We start from the raw sequence: 17,873 nt of genomic DNA, 5'->3' as shown, positions 1-17,873 counted from the left end.
GCATGAGCAATCGATGCCCCGTTGGAATCTGCAGTCTGCAGGTCTCATCTGCCTGGTTTCAAGCTGGTGCAGTCGCACGAGATACGAGGTCAACAGACCTGTAAGACACGGAGGTGTGCAATTTAACCTGTGTGCGCAAAAACACTGACGTTTGATCATGTTTCATTATTTATTAATTAAAGTGGAATATAGGTTTTCCTTCATGTCAAGAGATAGAGAGAAAGACAAATTAATTTCGTGGCGACTGTCGCACTAAGTTGTCATTTTCGCAGTAGAGCTGTGTCCCATTTTTTAATAATAACTGTTGGGGTTTTAGGTCCCAAAACCACGATATGAGGGACTTCAACGTGAACCTAAATCTAAGTACACGGGCCCCTATAGCATTTCGCCTCCATCGAGATGCAGCCGACGCGGCCAGGATTCGATCCCGAGACCTTCTGGTAGTCCAATTTCTCGGTAATGTGTCCACTTGCCTGGACCTGGTGGTATACTATACATGATGTGGGTTACCAGCAGTGGCCGGAATGTGTACGGTGCAGATCTTCTTGTGGACTAGTCCGGCTTTCCGAGCAGTAGGAAGTCTGTCCTTTTAAATTTAAGGACCTGGGTGAGTAAACAGGACAGAGGTGTTTCCTGTCTAATTACCGTTGTCTTTTTTAGCCATACGGCAAGAAACAAGGCCCCGCATTCGCCGCCGTGGCCACTAATGCTGCTGTATAATAACACTACAATGCTTATAGATACAGGGGAAAAAAATTAACGAAGCTTGCACTAAGCCGCGCAAGGCTTGAAACAAGTAAACTGGACGATTCCGAAGAATAATTTGGTTGCTTCTAGGTTGTGTTGTTTCTAGGTCTTAGCTAGGTGATGATGCAGGTTATTTCTATGTTGCTTCTAGGTCGTTGCTTGGCTTTAGCTGGGTGATGCTAAGTTGTTTCTCCGTTTATTCTCAGCGCAGAGAGGTTCGAGTTAAACCACAGACAGTCACAGACACGACACGGATGTCCAAACTCCAGAGACAGAACCTCGCGCTGAAACCAAGCGTTCGCACCTCTCATAGATCTACGGGCACGTCGTCGTTGGCGTAGAGCCTTCCATCGCTTCGGGGTCTTTTCGCAGCCGCCGTTGCCTTTCCCGTTCCCTAGTATTCTCTCGTTGTAGGTACTCGGGGTCTTTGGCTTACTGCCGACGCTTCGCAGGCATTTGTTGAGCTAACTGTCGCCCTCTTCATTTTTAGTAGACCAGTGGAAAGTAGTGGGATTCACCCAATTTCTGTGGCACATACCCGTTTATGATGATAATTTCGTGATACGAGATACAAGGAACGATTTTCTAAACAGCTTCGCTGTTGAATAAGTGCGAGCAAGGGACCGACTGCCATCGTAACTCAGTTGGCGAAGCATCGCACGCGTAGTGCGAAGGTGATGGCAGCTTGTGACGTTGTGAGTGACTTCACTAGTCGTTCAGATACCAAAAAAAGCAAGCCTGTAACAAAAATAAGAGTGGTTATCATCGTTGACATTAATATTGACATTGCGATGCCCGACAAGGACTGGTTCCAGTCGTTTGTCACAGACGGCCTTGGACTCGCATGCTACGACAACCCGAATTAGCCAACCAGGCGTAATAGATCACGTTTGGATTTGGTCTCTCTCATGGACAAATGTAGCCAAAGTGTCCACGGAAGCCATCACGGTGTACCACACCAACCACGAAGCGACTGACACTACTATTACTGTGAAGCGATAAAGCATTGCATAACCCCTTCACAATGCTATGCCGATGCCGGGATCAACAACATTGATGCAACCATACAGGGCCTCAGTGTGTATTCTATGGTTCATCTACGAGCGTGGCGATGTGGGCTTGTCGGTGCATAATGAAAGTCAGTTTCTTAACGCTGGTGTACCGAGGACAAATAGCGCCCATGTGTCTAGTGTCTCTTCCTATTTGTCCTCGTCCACACCAGCGCTAAGAAACTGCCTTTCTATGGTTCATCATAGCCGCCGCAGTGGCCCAGTGGAGTGTGCTGGGTTGCTGACCCGAAAGGCGTGGGTTTGATCCCGGCCACGGCGGTCGCATTTTGATGGAGCTAAATGTTATAGCCTTGTGTTCTGTGCGATTTCAGTGCAGATTAAAGAACTTGAAGTGGCGTAAATTATCCGGAGCCCTCCACGTACGGCATCTCTCATAGCCCGAGTCGCTTTGGGGCGTTACACCGCACAAACCAACCAACCATATCGTTCATCACATGTATCACTGTGAACCACTTTGTAATGCGCCCAATTGCGTACCAAACAGCGCGCAAACGGAGAAGAGTCAGGAAGCCGCCCGTCTCTATGTAACGCAGCACAACGCCAAGTTGCTGACTCCCCACCCATTACAGCGGCACGTGTCCAACTGCAGAGGGCCGCAAATTTGCCTCAGTTGTTCCATACCCCTTTCAGGGCGGTCCAGATACACGTTCAGCGTTCGGTGCACGAGCTTCATCGGCGCGAAACGATACACAGTGTTGCCGATGTTTCGTTTACGGATAATAGCCGTGACGAAACAGCACCGCCGTGTGGCGCCACGAACGACCTGCCGCGCTCCGCGATCATACAGGGCGCGAGATCTCAGCCGAGGGTGGCCCGCAGAGAAAGTCGTCGCCGCTGCAGCAGCCGCGGTGTTTAGCAAGAGGCAATTAGTCCCGCCACGAGAAGCAAGTCCATCTTTAAATTGCACCTCCACCGAAATCCGCGGACGTGCACCGTTCCACTAGTCCCCACCGACCCTACGCCGCCGCAGCGCCCCCTGCTGCCGCGTCGGCGGCGCCCTGACAGCGACCTGCCACCGAGTGGCGGCGGAACTGTTTTCATTAGATTACCAGAGGGCTTCTGTGTGTTCTCCTCCTTGCAGCGTGTGCACACACACACATGCTGCTTACAACAGTGTAACGGCGATGGTGAGAGAGAGAGGTTGAGAGATGGAGGGTAGGAGTCTGCGCGCACCTAGGGTAAAGCTAAATGGTAAAGAAGGCGGCGAAGAAATGAAGAGAGGAGGGAGTTACAGCTAAGTGGCGCCGCGTGGTGACTGGCGTGATCTATGGCTGCGGAGAGCGGCCTTAACCCGGAAAGCTCATACAGTGAACTCTCAATTGAGTGAACTTCAAGGGACCCAAGGAAATAGTTCACTTAACTGAAAGTTCACTAAAGTGAATATTCACTAGGATATGGAACAGCATTGGGCACAGCAGACATTAGAGTCAAAAGTGTGAAATGCAATTTATTTTGAAAAGAAATCTGTAATTTTCTTTTGGACTGGTGCCCTTAAAGCGCAAGAAGAGACAAAGCTTTCCAGAGAGCCTACGTTTCTGTGCACTGCCTCTGGCGCAGCTTGTTGCTGAGACACGAAGTCTCGCAACTTTCTAACATACTCTACGACTCCACCGCGTCGACTAGAGTTACAGGATTTGAACCTGCCTCAGCCGTTACGACTTCCTCGTCGCACTCTTCTTCTTCTGGTTCCAGACGAACACTCGAAACAATATCCAAATCAGATAGTTCTGCACATGTGACAAGATCACTGTCACACTGCACATAGTCCTCAAATGAAGCACCACTGTCAACGTCCAGCTGTTGTTTCCCGAAATGAAGATGACCGCACAATACCGATGATGACGATGAGACAGACAAAAGAAGAAGGGGCGAACTGATGCGCACGTGGCTCGCTTTCGTCACCCGCACGGCCGCTTTGCCTCGGCGGCGCCGCATGCACAAGCGATGTCGCGCCGCCGCCGATGGATGGGCGATTTAGTGGCGGCTCGCATCGGCTATGCCAGTGCTGCAGGGCACAAAACTTCGTTGAATTGGTTTAAAAAATGAGCTTGGGTCCGCGGTTCAAGTTCGTTCAACTGAAAAATTCACTATTCTGAAATTCGTTTAACTGAAAGATTTTTGCATAGAATGCATAAGAAAATCGCCGTGGATTTTCTAAAAGTTCGTTATTCTGAAATATTCGTTAAACCGACGTTCGTACAAGTGAGAGTTTACTGTATTTCAGCGGCGCCCAGTTGACTTGGGGGGCGAAGCAGGCACAACACACAAACACCGGCCCACAATTAGGGCCGGCTCGCCGCCCTCGACGAGTTCGCTTGACCGGTTCGCTTTCGCTTTCCGCTGCGCACGAGTCGCCCGCGCACGAACCTGGCGAAAAAGGACCGGGAGCTTCGACAAGGCGCGCCCTCCCCTGGCACCATAGACTTCGCCCGCCGTGCGTCTGTCCCTCATACGTGACCACGACAAGAAGCACGTACTTTTGGCGTCTCTGTTTTGATAACTGCGATTTTCTTGTTCTTTCTATAGATTTCGACGTGTAGACGGTACACGCGAAAGGGTTCAAGGCTCACGACGTCGTGAGTGCGGGAGTAAAGCTCTCTTGGCGGCGGCGTCGCCGGTGGCGGCGACCTGCGAGCAATTGAGCAAGCAAGCGCGCTCGTATGCGACTCTGTGCGCACGACTCTGCGTACGTCGTGTAGAGACACAACAGATTGTTTTGTGCTGCTTCGTTTCGCGGCCAAAGTGAGCGGACGTGAGCAAACGGCGAGTGCCTTGAAAAGTTGTTGGCTCTTGCTCGGCCTTTCAGTTCGTCGCATACGCAACCCTATCGTCTTGCTTTATAGCCATGTAGAGAGAAGTAATCGCGTGGGTTTATAACAAATGTTCTGCGCCAGACGTCTGCTCAGGCTTGATGTGTGGTCTTTTCCAACGGGCAACAACTCGTTTAATATGTGTAATTGCTATCCACTCAGCTCTATAGCATGATATGCGTACTTTAACGAGTTGTCCCGGCGCTGTTTTACGTGTCCGCGTTTTGTACCTCCTTTGTAGGTGCTGCTTGGCATGATTTACTTACGCAACGATAATCTTGGCAATGGGTTGCAGTGACTGTAGGGTCAGCGAAACGATGCAGCAAGCTTCCATGCAACAACCTAATGGCAAAACTGAGCTGATTTTATATCAACAGTCAGATTACTTTTTCTCGGCCACTTTTTTTGTTTTGTTATCCAGCTAAATGTAGCAAGATGCATCGAAAAGAATGAAAGCTTCAAAGATGAAAGAAAATTTGTTGGGGTCCTGTAATCGAACCTGGGACTATTACTTTTTCGGACTCTGGCAGGACTGATCTGTTTGATTCCCATAATGAGTCTAATTTTCCTTCACTTACGAATATTTCAGTCTGATAAAAAAAAAGAAAGAAAAAAAAAACGTGTGGGCTTTCCTTCGTGGTGCTGGGCCACAACGTGACTGCAGACACGTCTTGCAGGTCCTTCAATTAATGTTCGTTACTTGATATCTAATATTGTATAAATAGATGTATGTTCACAACTGCTTCAAAATTATATATATAGGCCACATAAGAAGATGGAAGGGTCATGACTATAGAACTCATTACAGTCATCACATGTATTTCAAGTTCTCCGGCTTCAACCTTCTAGTTAGGCTTCCTTCGATCTTCGGGAAACTTCGGAAAGAAATCATAAGCTAAGCAAAAGTGGTGATCGCTAGGGGTCGTGCCATACTCAATGTCAGCTTCGTCGGGTTAAACAGTGACGTCCGAGGTGCTAACAGGGACAGAAGGGGGCGTGAGGTACACTAGACACCCTTTTCCTGGTTTCTTCTCCTCTCAGAGGGGAAAGGGTAATGCGCGGCCGAGCTATTGAGGCTACATTGGCGCGGCTTATGGGCGTTGTTAATTGCTCCCTTAATGAGTCCCCTGACGCTCGCGAACGGGCTTGAGGCGCGTCGGGAATGGATGGTCCGAGCACACCCCGTTGTCTTCGCCGCATAGCACGAGCCCCCTTTCGCTGAGTAAGCGCGGCTGGCCTCGCTAAATCGTGAATATAAATCGTTGTCATGCAGGAAAGCTGCAGTAATTGTCCTTTTACCCTGCCCGGTGGGAGTTCATTGCTTTGTCACTCTAGAATTTTGTATTACTGCCCTCAAGGCTCTCATCTTGAAACTGCAACACGAGACAGTGTTTCGCGGATATTAAAATCGAATGACCCTCACGGCTGACAGCTTCGACTGCGCCCCGAAACGCCCTTGTTCGGTGCTTCGTATTAATGAAGTGTCGATAGGTGCGCGGAGACGTTTCTTCATGGCAGGATATCTCGTTAGGAGATGATTACGGACGCCTCCCTTTAGCGGGTCGTTAGCGTATGTCACGGTTTTTATTAAACGTGTCGAGCACACCATGCACAACGACTGTGGTTGTATTTGTATGTATACTCTGGTTTGTAAGGAGGGTGCTTGTGCTAGCACCAGTGGCAGTAGAGGGCTCGAAGACTACACCTGTGTACTTTAGAAACCGGAGAAAAGAGCTGAGTTATTAAACAGGCGTTGACAGGAAATGCACCTTTCTTGTAAATTTTCTGTTGCCCGAAGTTCGATAAGGAAAGCAAAGGCTTCAAGATTAAGGGAAAAGAACAACAGTGACGTTGAAGGTTAGAGGAAATTGCGAGCCGTATTTTACCTTTCGCATTTGAGTGTGTCCACATTATTTTCACCGTATCTCCGCCTTGACATACCTCATGCATAATTATAATCTTTAGGGAGAGAGGAAGGAAAAGGGGACGCTAATGAAGGACAAGGGAAGGGCTAAAAGGTTAGCGGGGTTGATGAGAACGTGATGGCAAGCCTGCATGCATGCGAACCTTGGCCGCAATTTTCGGGTGTGTCTGCGCGTGTGTGATAGCCGCCTTGTAACTCTGCTTCCCCTCAATCAGACTAGTTGAGCGGAGAAGCACCCTTTCCGGCTAAACGGTTATCTTACGCGCGAAAACCGGTATGACGGTTACATTCGGGTATATAGACGCCACAGAGACGATAACCACGAGAAGAGTTAGTGTATCTATTTTTAATTATTAAGTGCGCATCAACCGGGATTGAATATAAGAGCATTAGATTATCAGGCTGCCACACGCTGCACCTGCGGGAGATAGAACATAGAAAGAAACTGAAGAAACGCAAGAGGCGGCCAATGGGGAAGGATAAATTAAAGGAAGAACGCGTGCATGTTAAGCATGAAGTGTCAGGTCGGCTACTCTACGCTGGGGGAAGGGCAAATGGATATAGGAAGGTGCGTACGTGCGTGTGTGCAGATAGATAGATAGATAGATAGATAGATAGATAGATAGATAGATAGATAGATAGATAGATAGATAGATAGATAGATAGATAGATAGATAGATAGATAGATAGATAGATAGATAGATAGATAGATAGATAGATAGATAGATAGATAGATAGATAGATAGATAGATAGATAGATAGATAGATAGATAGATAGATAGATAGATAGATAGATAGATAGATAGATAGATAGATAGATAGATAGATAGATAGATAGATAGATAGATAGATAGATAGATGAACTATATGGCGAATTCGTGCGCGAGCTCCCGTACGTCACAACAAGCCGTTACATTCAGGTGCGAGAACCGTAGTAACATTATGAGTCACGTCGTACCGGGGGACTGCACGTTAATATTGAACACCTATGCTCCATAAAATAAGCCTAAATGTAAGCACACAAGTGTTGTACGGCATTTCAACCCCCATCTAAATGAGGCTGCCAGGGCCGGGAATAGAACTCGCATCCTCGAGAGTAGCCGTACAATACCTTCGCCACTGAGCTATACCATATCGGATCAGGGTTCATGGAAGAGAAGCCCAGGCGAAACCAACATGCGCACAGGCGGGAAGATCGAATAGAAAACACGAAATTGGGACTCACGGGCAGCATGCAGTCAAACTTTTCTCAAGAAGAACGTCATGTGTACATACGGGACAGAGGCGTAGCCAGAAATTCTTTTCGTGAAGGTGGGGGGGGGGGGGGGGGGGGGAATGGGTGTTCCGACGATACATTATTTATAATAATATAATTGTTGGGGTTTATCGTCCCAAAACCACGGTATGATTATGAGGGACGCCGTAGTGAAGGGCCCGGAAATTTGGACCACCTCGAGTTCCTAATGTGCACGTAAATTTAAGTACACGGGCCTCAAGCCTTCTCGCCTCCGTCGAAAATGCGGCGTCCGCGGCCGGGATTATATAGCTCTCGCGACCTTCGGCTCAGCAGTCGAGCACCATAACCACCAGACCACTGTGACGGGAGTTCACTCTATGTATATTCTTGAGTGTTTTTGTATGTACCCATGTATCTATATACACATGCAAAGTTTTAAAACTTCGGGGGGGGGGGTTGAACACTGGCTACGCTAAAGCCCCTCCAACGCGTCTGCTGCCGTAGCCGACGGAAGACGCATGGAGGGGCTTTAGGCTACGCTAGTGATACGGGATTCCGTTTCTTCAGGCATTTTATATATACTTGTAACACACCTTGACATCTTCAACTACAATTTGCCATGCTGCGACCCTTTCAAAGCACGAGCATGTAGGATTTCATTTGCCTTCACCGTCCTGTTATGACGCCGCTTTCTGTGTCGCTTTATAAGCAGATAGAGTACGTATATAGAAAACGTGCCCCCAATTATACGGTACGTGATCACGGCTAGCCAGTTCTCGCTTATTTCTTTATCTTCGTTCGTATTGAGCTGTGTGCTTATCGCCCGCACGGAATCACAATGTTTCTTCTTCGCAAACTTGACGCCGTTGTTGATTCCGGAGGATGCCATGGTCGCCCGCTCTACAGAAGTGGTTCAATATGGAAACTCGACGCGGGTGGTGGCATCTGCGCCGCCTGTCTATCTGCAAATTGCACTCGTTGACGCGCGTGTAATCTAGATATATTTTTTTCGTTCCGCGGCTGCGCGCCCACCGAGCCGTGGAAGAATTAATAGCCAGATAGGAAGATATCTCATGCACATCTTCACTCGCCGCTCTTCGCTGCCATAAATTTTAACAACCGAATTCGCGAGCCCCTTGCTTCTCTTTTTACGTTTATTTTTCCTTTTCGCGTATCTATGTGCCTGATCTTATATGCGACGGAACGAAACCTTTCACTTTTTATGAGCGCGTCGACTATTAAGAGCGCCAACTTTTGAACTCTGGCTACTTCGTTAATTCTTATTTCTGTGTTCATGTTTCTGGGTTTTTATGTTATTGTTTTCTTTATTTATTGACATAACAAAGAAACTGGTTCACAGGCACGCCGCCGATTACTCAATCGTACAGTTGCGACTTTTTTCCGTATGTGGTGCTGTACAATATTACACTTTTGTACAGTGTGTAATTTATTTCTGTTCTTTTTCTATCGCGCGTCTGCTCTTCTCTTCACTTTCCTTTCCCTCTTTCTTTCCCTTTCCTCCTCCCCTTAGTGCAGGGTAGCAAACCGGATGCTACAATTCTGATTGACCTCTCTGCCTTTCTCTCATTTTATTATCTCTCTCTCTTTCTCATTCTCTCTCTGTACAGTGTGTAAAGTGAAATGGAACGGGTAACATACAATAATATCTCGGCTTTTACGTGCCAAAACCACGACGTGATTATGAGGCACTCCGTAGTGGAGGTCTCCGTTAATTTCTACCATCGGGTGTTATTTAACGTGCACTGACATAGCAAAGTACGCTGACCTCCAGCATTAAGACTCCGTCGATGGCGTAAAATTCTTTCCTCCGACAAAGTTCGGTCATTCAACTTGTTGAGTGCGTTGCAAAGGGATAGTCGCTGTGCACTATACTGCGGGCAGTCGCAAAATATATGTCCAGTTGTTTCTTCATTGCCACAGTGGTCAGAGGCTGCGGTGTCAAATTCTCATATAACATTTTTTTTTATCGATATTGGTGGTACTTGTCTAAAACGTTTTTGTAATGCAAATTTTTCCGAAGTGACTACAGTTTCTCTGTGCTGGCAGATGCACAAGCCATCAGTAGAGTTGACACTTGGCTTCGCCTCTTGTAATGTAAGCACTTTTCCAAACGTAAGCTTCGTGACACTTTACCGCCGACACCTAAGTCTTATCTTCTATTCCGCAGAATACATTGATATTTTGTCAGCGGTAATCTATTCAGCTTGAATAAGGGGCGGCAGAACAAACCTTAAGAATAGAGTCCCCCAATTTTTGTACTTGATTACTTGCTTCATTTGTGTATCCTGATGTGTGCCATTGCTATGTTGCCAAAATGTATTAATTACTGTATTGTTAAATTACTAGTAGGAGGTCACTCTGACAGCTGTTTAACTCCGAGTCCTCCTTCTGTGCTAATGAATAAATAAAATCGTTAAAACTGTGTCGCTTACACGATGACGCTTTGCGTACAAGTCTCCGTTAGACTGTGATGAGTATAGGTCGGCACACTCATTCATGACTCACGAGTGACGGGACCCTAACTCGTTGTGAACTCTGTTCACAAACGTGAGATACCGCATTAGTGATTGAATATGCGTGGGAGCGAATGCCAGTGACTTCGAAGAATGAGCACGAGCGGTTACTGTCCTTCGGGTGTGAGTGGGTTTGAGTATACGCAAGAAAGGAAGGAGTGCTATAGTAAGTGAATATTAGTCTAAGTGTGATTGGCTGCCGAAGTGCGCTTGAGCGGTAATCCAAACAAGGCAGAAGTTCAGGATAAGATGGAAGCTTAAAGAAATGAAAAATTCTTCGACACTGGACGTCGCTGAAGCCAACGTTTCGACAAGCCGTCTTGTGTTCTTCAAATAAGCAGCCTTGAAGACTGCTTGTCGAAATGTCTGCTCCAGCGACCCCGCGTGTTCACGAACTTTTCATCTACGCGTGAACGAAAGTGATTTTTAACTATTCAACGCGAGCCAGTGTTAGTGAGCACGAGCGTACGCGTGTGACAGCGTGGTCTTCAGCGAGCGCATAGCTCGCGAAACTATAGCTTGATGGGTGTGAGTTTGTTTCGGCTCATTCTGACGTCATATGCCGGGGCGACTCAACTGCGCGATCTGGAGCTTGGGAGGTGACTGCGAGCATTGGGAGGCGCGTGTTTTGCTTCCGCCGCTTGCTTGCCGCGCCACCTGCCGCCTGCGGCTAGAAGTTCGGTCGTCTCCTCTCGGCTGTCGCCCAAGGAGAAGGATGGGTCGAGGCGGGTATTAGGAGGGCGCGCGCTTGGGAGAACTGCAGAGGGGGCCCCGTACAGCATCCAGCGTAGAAGGAAGATACCTAGGGTCCCCGCAGGCACACCGCAGGTTGCGCTAATGTAATGTAATGAGACGTTGAAGAATGGATGCGCGGCTGCCTCAATAACCGGTCTATATACCGTCAAGAGAAGAAGAAAAAAAGAGTCTTTCGAGAGTGGAACAAAAAAAGAAATGAGAAAGAGACAAAGAAAACGCCCCTGCTTACGAGTGATGTCCGCCTGGCAGGTCCCCCCCTCCCCCTTCCTTTCTTTTCTTTGCCTCCCCTCATGATTAATGACTAATTCGTCTTCTTCTGCGTCGCTCTTTCGTCATTTTAATGACTCCCCACCGAGGCGGCTGCGGGATTTTTCTTCTTTTCCATCCCGTTCTTCGCGTTTGTTTGTGTGTCATTTTGTTCTTGAGGAGGGCGAGCTTTAGTTCTTTCGTTGTAGCGGCCGAAACCGATTTCTGGGTGCCACTTGGCCGCTTGTTTCACCCTCAATTTCGTTCGCTGTCCTCCTGTTTCTCGGATTCCCCGTTTTGAGCTTCGCGTACAACTATGGAAGCCCTTTTCTTTCGGCTTCCCAGAAATCAACGCGCTCCCCAGTCTCGTGGGTCGGCGCCTCTGCCTCACCTGTCTCCTTGTTAACTCCGTCTGCTGAAGAAAGAATGAAACACAATCTGTGGCGAATATATCGAGAGGTGTGTTTTAGTACGCTTGTTCTGCGCTTCAGCAGCTGTCCGTCCGTCCATCCGTTCTTCCATCCATCAGCGTGTATGTATGTATGTATGTATGTATGTATGTATGTATGTAGTATGTATTGTATGTATGTATGTATGTATGTATGTATGTATGTATGTATGGTATGTAGTATGTTATGTATGTATGTATGTATGTATGTATGTATGTATTGTATGGTATGTATGTATGTGCTCATGCATGTATATTCGGACTGTTCGTGGTCGGGCTTGTGTTTGCATATTTGTAATTGCCGGACACTTTCGACCATGCCACGTCGCCTCTTTACATTTCACTGAACATTTGGGCGCTCTCCTGCATAACAATCATAGTTCTTGTTACCATCGACACTCACTAAACAGACGAGCACGTGGCGACGCAACCATTACAGTTCCGGCACTAGATATTAGTGACGTCATAGATTTTCTCAACGCCACGCGGGCTGTAGGTAAATGCGTATATACGAGTATAGGTAGATCCGACATCAATGAAATCAAAGGCGCAACCTAGGTTTTGACACTAGACCTATCATGACAACATGCCTTAAAATCCTTGACGTCACACAAGTGTTTCATCGGCGTTTCTGAAATGCAATACTCTAAAAAAAAAGAAAGAAAATGTAAGTAGTAATCCTGCCCTTTTTTATTACATCGAACCCTTTTTCTGGTTGAGAACAGTGAAAATAAGGTGCTGTAAAAAACTTTTGAAGGTCTCAACGGACCTAGCGTTTCCCCTGTAGCACCTTTAATAAAGAAACAGGGACTCAGGACCATGTTCACAGCACTGAGGCTCAACCGTCATAGTATTCTTCAACCCTAGTCCCGATTTCACTTGCATAGTTTGTACGGCCAAGCGTACGGGTCTTCTGGTATGCTAAATTTGCAGCCTTCTCTCTTGCATTGAACTTAACACCTCTCCTCGCAAGACATGTTCGAATACTGAAAATAAAATGCAGTTTCGTCACTTCACGTAAATTCACTTTCTTATTCTGTTTTGTCTTTTTCGTTTTTGCCAGAACTAGTAATCTTTTAATTTATCCTTATTTGCGCAAGTAGTATTTAACGTTCTAACCAATAGCGCTTAGGCATTGTCTGACGTATGCAGGCTTATTGTGACAACAATTAATAGTTATTTCTTGCCATTTTGTTACCCCTCCTACTTTATCCACTTTGCAATTCGTGCTCATGTATAAATTGTAGTCTGAAATGTGACGATAACGGTGAATATATATATATATATATATATATATATATATATATATATATATATATATATATATATATATATATATATATATATATATATATATATATATATATATATAATCTCAAGGCCACGTGTATGTGTAACCATCGAATTCTGTTGGCGTCACGAAGTCTCGCGGAATTCGAAATGCTGCGGGCGCCATCTAGCGGGAAGCACTCGCGGCAACACGAGAGGCCGCAGCAGCGCCGCTGATGGAGATAAATGACTGCTTCGGCGCCAGGCGCGCGCTGTGTGTCGACGTACTACGTACGCGTACTGCAGGCGCTCGCCGGTCTGTCATGCGTGCTCCTGACATTGTATAAGCCTCCAGAGGTGAGCTTATAGATGATGTTTGCTGATAGATACCTCCCAAGCGTGGGAAAAAATGTAATGGTTCGAGGCCGGTAATATATGACCCTGGCATTGCCATAAGCACTCGTGTCACTCGGTAAAGGTCAGTCAATAGCAAAGTAACAAAAGAAAGAGCAGCTTATTCAAGAAAATACGGTATATACTTACCTCGTTCCTTTTCTCTCTCACTCTCTTTTTCCCTTTATTGCCATAGTAATAACAACAATTTTGGAGGTTTTGCGTCACAAAACCACGATATGATTATGAGCGACGCCGTAGTGGAGGGCTTCGGAAATTTCTATCACCTGGGGTTCTTTAATGTGCACCTAATCTAAGCACACGGGCATCTAGCATTATGCCTCCATCGAAATGCGGCCGCCGCGGCCGGATTCGATTCCGCGACCTTCAGGCCACCAGCTGAGCGCCATAACCACTAGACCACCGCGGCGGGTTTCCTCTTTACTGCCACTCTAAATTACTCCACGTGATAGTAACATTGGGTGTTAGTACGACGTTTGTTTAGCATACAAGGATAAATTCTCATAGTCCTTTTGTTTAGTCCGCCTCGGGCAGCAGCCGATAGGAATAAGATAAATGATATATTACCTGTGCACGGTACTTTCAATATTTTTCAGTAGTGTATTTACTCCAGCTTGTTTATTATAGCGTGCATAAAAGAGATACGGGGAAGCTTAGTAATTAATTAGAGCACTGCGGTGTCATTGTGCTAATAAATTCAATACTTCTTTTTTGCGTTGACATATTTGCTATATTATGGGCAAGCCGTACATTCTCACTTCCATAACATTTATCTACGGCGCTTTTATAACTGTGGAGATGTTCATATGCAAAAAAAAAAAAAAAAACCTTGGAGGACTCTTGTTTTTCGCTTTCAAGAGTAGAACGCGATAGCGTAATTGGACCGTGTTCGTATCGCCTTCCCAATCGCTAGTCTGGCTTTGCTTCTAGGTGGATACCTAAACAGTGCCTCAACGAAAGCCAAAGCGCGGAAGCCCTCCGCCTCCAACATCCATGCATGCGGTGCGACGAAACACGGACACACTGGGCGGCGATGCCGTTTGAAAACGCGCCCGTAGGCGCTTTGCGCCATCTCGCGGGGCATAGTCAAGCCGCTAAAGAACCTCCGAGATGTGCCTACCACCAACGCTAAATGGCATATATAAATAGCTTGCCGTTAGTGTGCTAGAGGATGTATGCGGGGGTGGCCGAGCGGCTAAAAACGCATCGCGCCACGGAGCGAGGTGTCGCAGGTTCCAATCCACAGTCCCACACGAACAGCAGATTTTTTTAATTATATCTTTATTTGCATCTACCTCGAATTTTCGCTTACGGACAACACTGATTTTTCGCTAACAACCAAAGAAGCCGCCGACGCCGACCCCGACGCCGGTATTTCTGCGAAACGAGCTATTTAACGCTATCGCGTTAAAAGGCAGAGAGGTCTGCTTAAGCAAGAACATGCTCTGGTGTAGGGTAGCAAACTGAACATAGTCGACTTAACCTCCCTGCCTTTCTGGTACTCTCTCTCTCTTGCTCTTGTGTGCTACCCTGCACTTGTAAGGGCCGGGAAGAAAAATGGAATAACGATGAGACATGACGTGCGTATATAACTATACAAGTCCATGCATGATTTTGAGCCAACTATAAATCCATGCGTCTAGCTCAGCGGCTTGAGGGAGAGCTCTGCAACCGCTTCTGTAACCCTGGTTGTGCTGCTGACATCAGGTCAACAGCATAAAATCTAACTAATGTGATAACGTTCTCGTTATGAATGTGTACGATGGAACAAGCCAGCTTCTGTCTTTATCTCTCGCACGCGGGACGCATGCGAAATGCGTGTTCAAGTATTTGTTGCACATGACAGTGTTTACAGTTGGAACTGCTGTCACCGAAAGTTACGAGGTTCACATGCGCACTGCCCATATGCCCCAATGAGAATGCGTCATCAGAAGAAGCGGGATGATGTTGATCTCGTTTCTTTTTCTGTTCAATGTTTAACGAATACTCGTACACTTATTTACTTAAATGGAACGGTGTTCCCTATAAATACTGATCGCCAACATGTGGCGCTGTTTTAACTCTTTTAAAGGGACACTAAAGAGCAAAACGATTTTTTTCATATCAGTAAAGTACTCTTTCACAATGCCAAAAACACCACGCTTGCGGCGAGATGCTTAGTAAGTGAGAAAACGCACAAAAACAAAATGTGGGTGGCGACGCCACCGAGAAGTTTCCGCACCATTCGCCGTGACGTAACATGTTTTGACGGCGCCTACTAGGGACTACGTAGTTCCTAATCGGTAAAAATGAAGTATACATTGTCCTCTGAGGAGGCCAAGTTTGGGGTAATTTTGTTGAGCCAATGGCGCCAAAATACGATAAATACGCTTTGAAATCTGTGACGTCACGCGGGGAGATTTTGGCGCGAAATTTAAAAATGAAACTTTGAATTTGGTTTTCTCTTCTATTAATAAACCTATGATGGCGAAATTAACGACATTAGAGTTCTCAGAGCACAATTTATCGATATAAACCGATTCATTGTTTCCCTTTAGTGTCGCCTTAAAAAACAGTCGTGAAACCTGTAGCCATATGTACCAGTATGTAAAGGGCTTTTAAATTTCCACCTCTATAGGAACCTCGGATTTAGGAAAATTTCTCTATTTCACAAATAAATTCGAATCTCTCGATCAATTTTCATTAAGCATGACGTATTCATGAATTCAGTCTTAAAACGCAAAAAAAAAATGCTTGGTTCTGCCGATTTTGCGAAGTCGCTCCGAATAAAAGGGATGGAAAAACAATCCTAAAAATGCCACCGGAAGACATGAAGATGGATACAAGGCAATATCACACTTTAAACAGTGTGAACAGAGTCATATGCAAAACACTCACAGAAGTTTATCCGCTGACAGTTAATATGGCGACCATCAGCTGATTTCCAGAGAATGTGCCGCGTACATTTTGCCAAGATATATGCCCCAGATGACGTGTTTGTATACATATCCAAGGTCGGTGAAAGGGGCTTTGTTGGTCACATTCGTCAGGAAAAAAAAGCAGAAAACGAATAAGAAAATGGCCTTCTTGTGTAGCGATTGGTGTAGTTCTAAATCCAGAGCTAAATGCAGCTCCGCTACTTTGAATCCTGAGGAAGGGCGTAGAACGGACACCCAGCGATTCCCGTTCGTGGAGTTCCCACTGCTTCGTTTAACAAGCCGACGATGATGTCAATGTTTGAGGTAAGCATGTATAGGGTTTCTCCGGCACGAGTAGAATCTTGTCTGGAATATTTGAAAGCTCGGTATGCGACATGCGCGCTACTTTTTGCTGCGCTTTATCGACTTCCTGCTTGTTACGGCTGTTGAGATACGTGTCGCCTGCAGCGAGTTCCGTCACGTTGTTTCCGCCTTCAGATTTAGCGACGACAGCGCCGTAGCAGCCCCGGTGGGAAGAGCCATTGGGCGCTCGACGAGGCGGTGGCGCCCTCTCTTGCGCGGCGCGGGTGTCAGCCGCACGTTTCCGAAGCGTTTTTAGCAATTTTCAGTTAGTTATTGAGATTACTTCTTGGTTATTTTTGTTAATTATATTATTTTAGACCTTGCTCGTTTATTTTAACTCGCTTTTGAGCATTACTAGCGTTGTTTTAGGCCTGTATTCACCACTTGATTTTAAGCGTGAGCACGCCACATGAGATCTACGGATGGACGGCAAGCCGGGCCCTTAAAATGCCACGCACTTAAAAAATTGGATGAGGAGGATCATTTGTGTCGCTTGTATGAAGCAAGTTAATTTTCGAGGGTTCGTTTCTTTGTTTGACACAACCTTAATGAAAACCAGCAGAGAGTGAAGCCAAGTAAAGTATAGGAAATGTTAATTGTACTGTTACGCGCCCGATGCTCTACCCGAAGCTCGTAATCCGAAGGCGCGTAATCCGAAGGTCGCAGGTTCGGTACCTGCCAGCGGCAAGTTGTCTTTTCTCGTGCACTTTATTTTCTTCACATCTGTACCACAATTATTACGATACGCTTAAAACAGCACAGTTAACATTCGCTATACCTTCCTTGGCTTCATTATCTGCTGGTTTTCATTGAGGTTGTGTCGCTTGTGATACCTGTGTCGCTGACGCAGAACACAAGTGCCACGAAGAACGACACGGCCTTAAACACAGACCACGTGGCGACATGCGAACGTATGTGCGGACGCCGTTGACCTCTTCTAGGAACTTAAAAATCTCAAGAGAACAGTAAAGCTTTTGCGTATGAATAAATTTATTGGTAACCTTGGTGTTCTGGCAATTTCTTTTTTTTTGGGGGGGGATTTCACAATATTCTTAATTTTACGAAGGTTTGATTATTAATTTGTCGTTGACTTCGCACAATCGAGGATCAACTGCATTCGCGTTTTGATCTGAACCGTTAATAGTTTCGAATTCCGCT

Source organism: Rhipicephalus sanguineus, chromosome 6 (genome assembly GCF_013339695.2).
Source record: "Rhipicephalus sanguineus isolate Rsan-2018 chromosome 6, BIME_Rsan_1.4, whole genome shotgun sequence".
Classification (NCBI taxonomy): domain Eukaryota; kingdom Metazoa; phylum Arthropoda; class Arachnida; order Ixodida; family Ixodidae; genus Rhipicephalus; species Rhipicephalus sanguineus.
The sequence above is the reverse complement of the archived record's forward strand: the minus strand, read 5'-3'. Positions refer to the sequence as shown.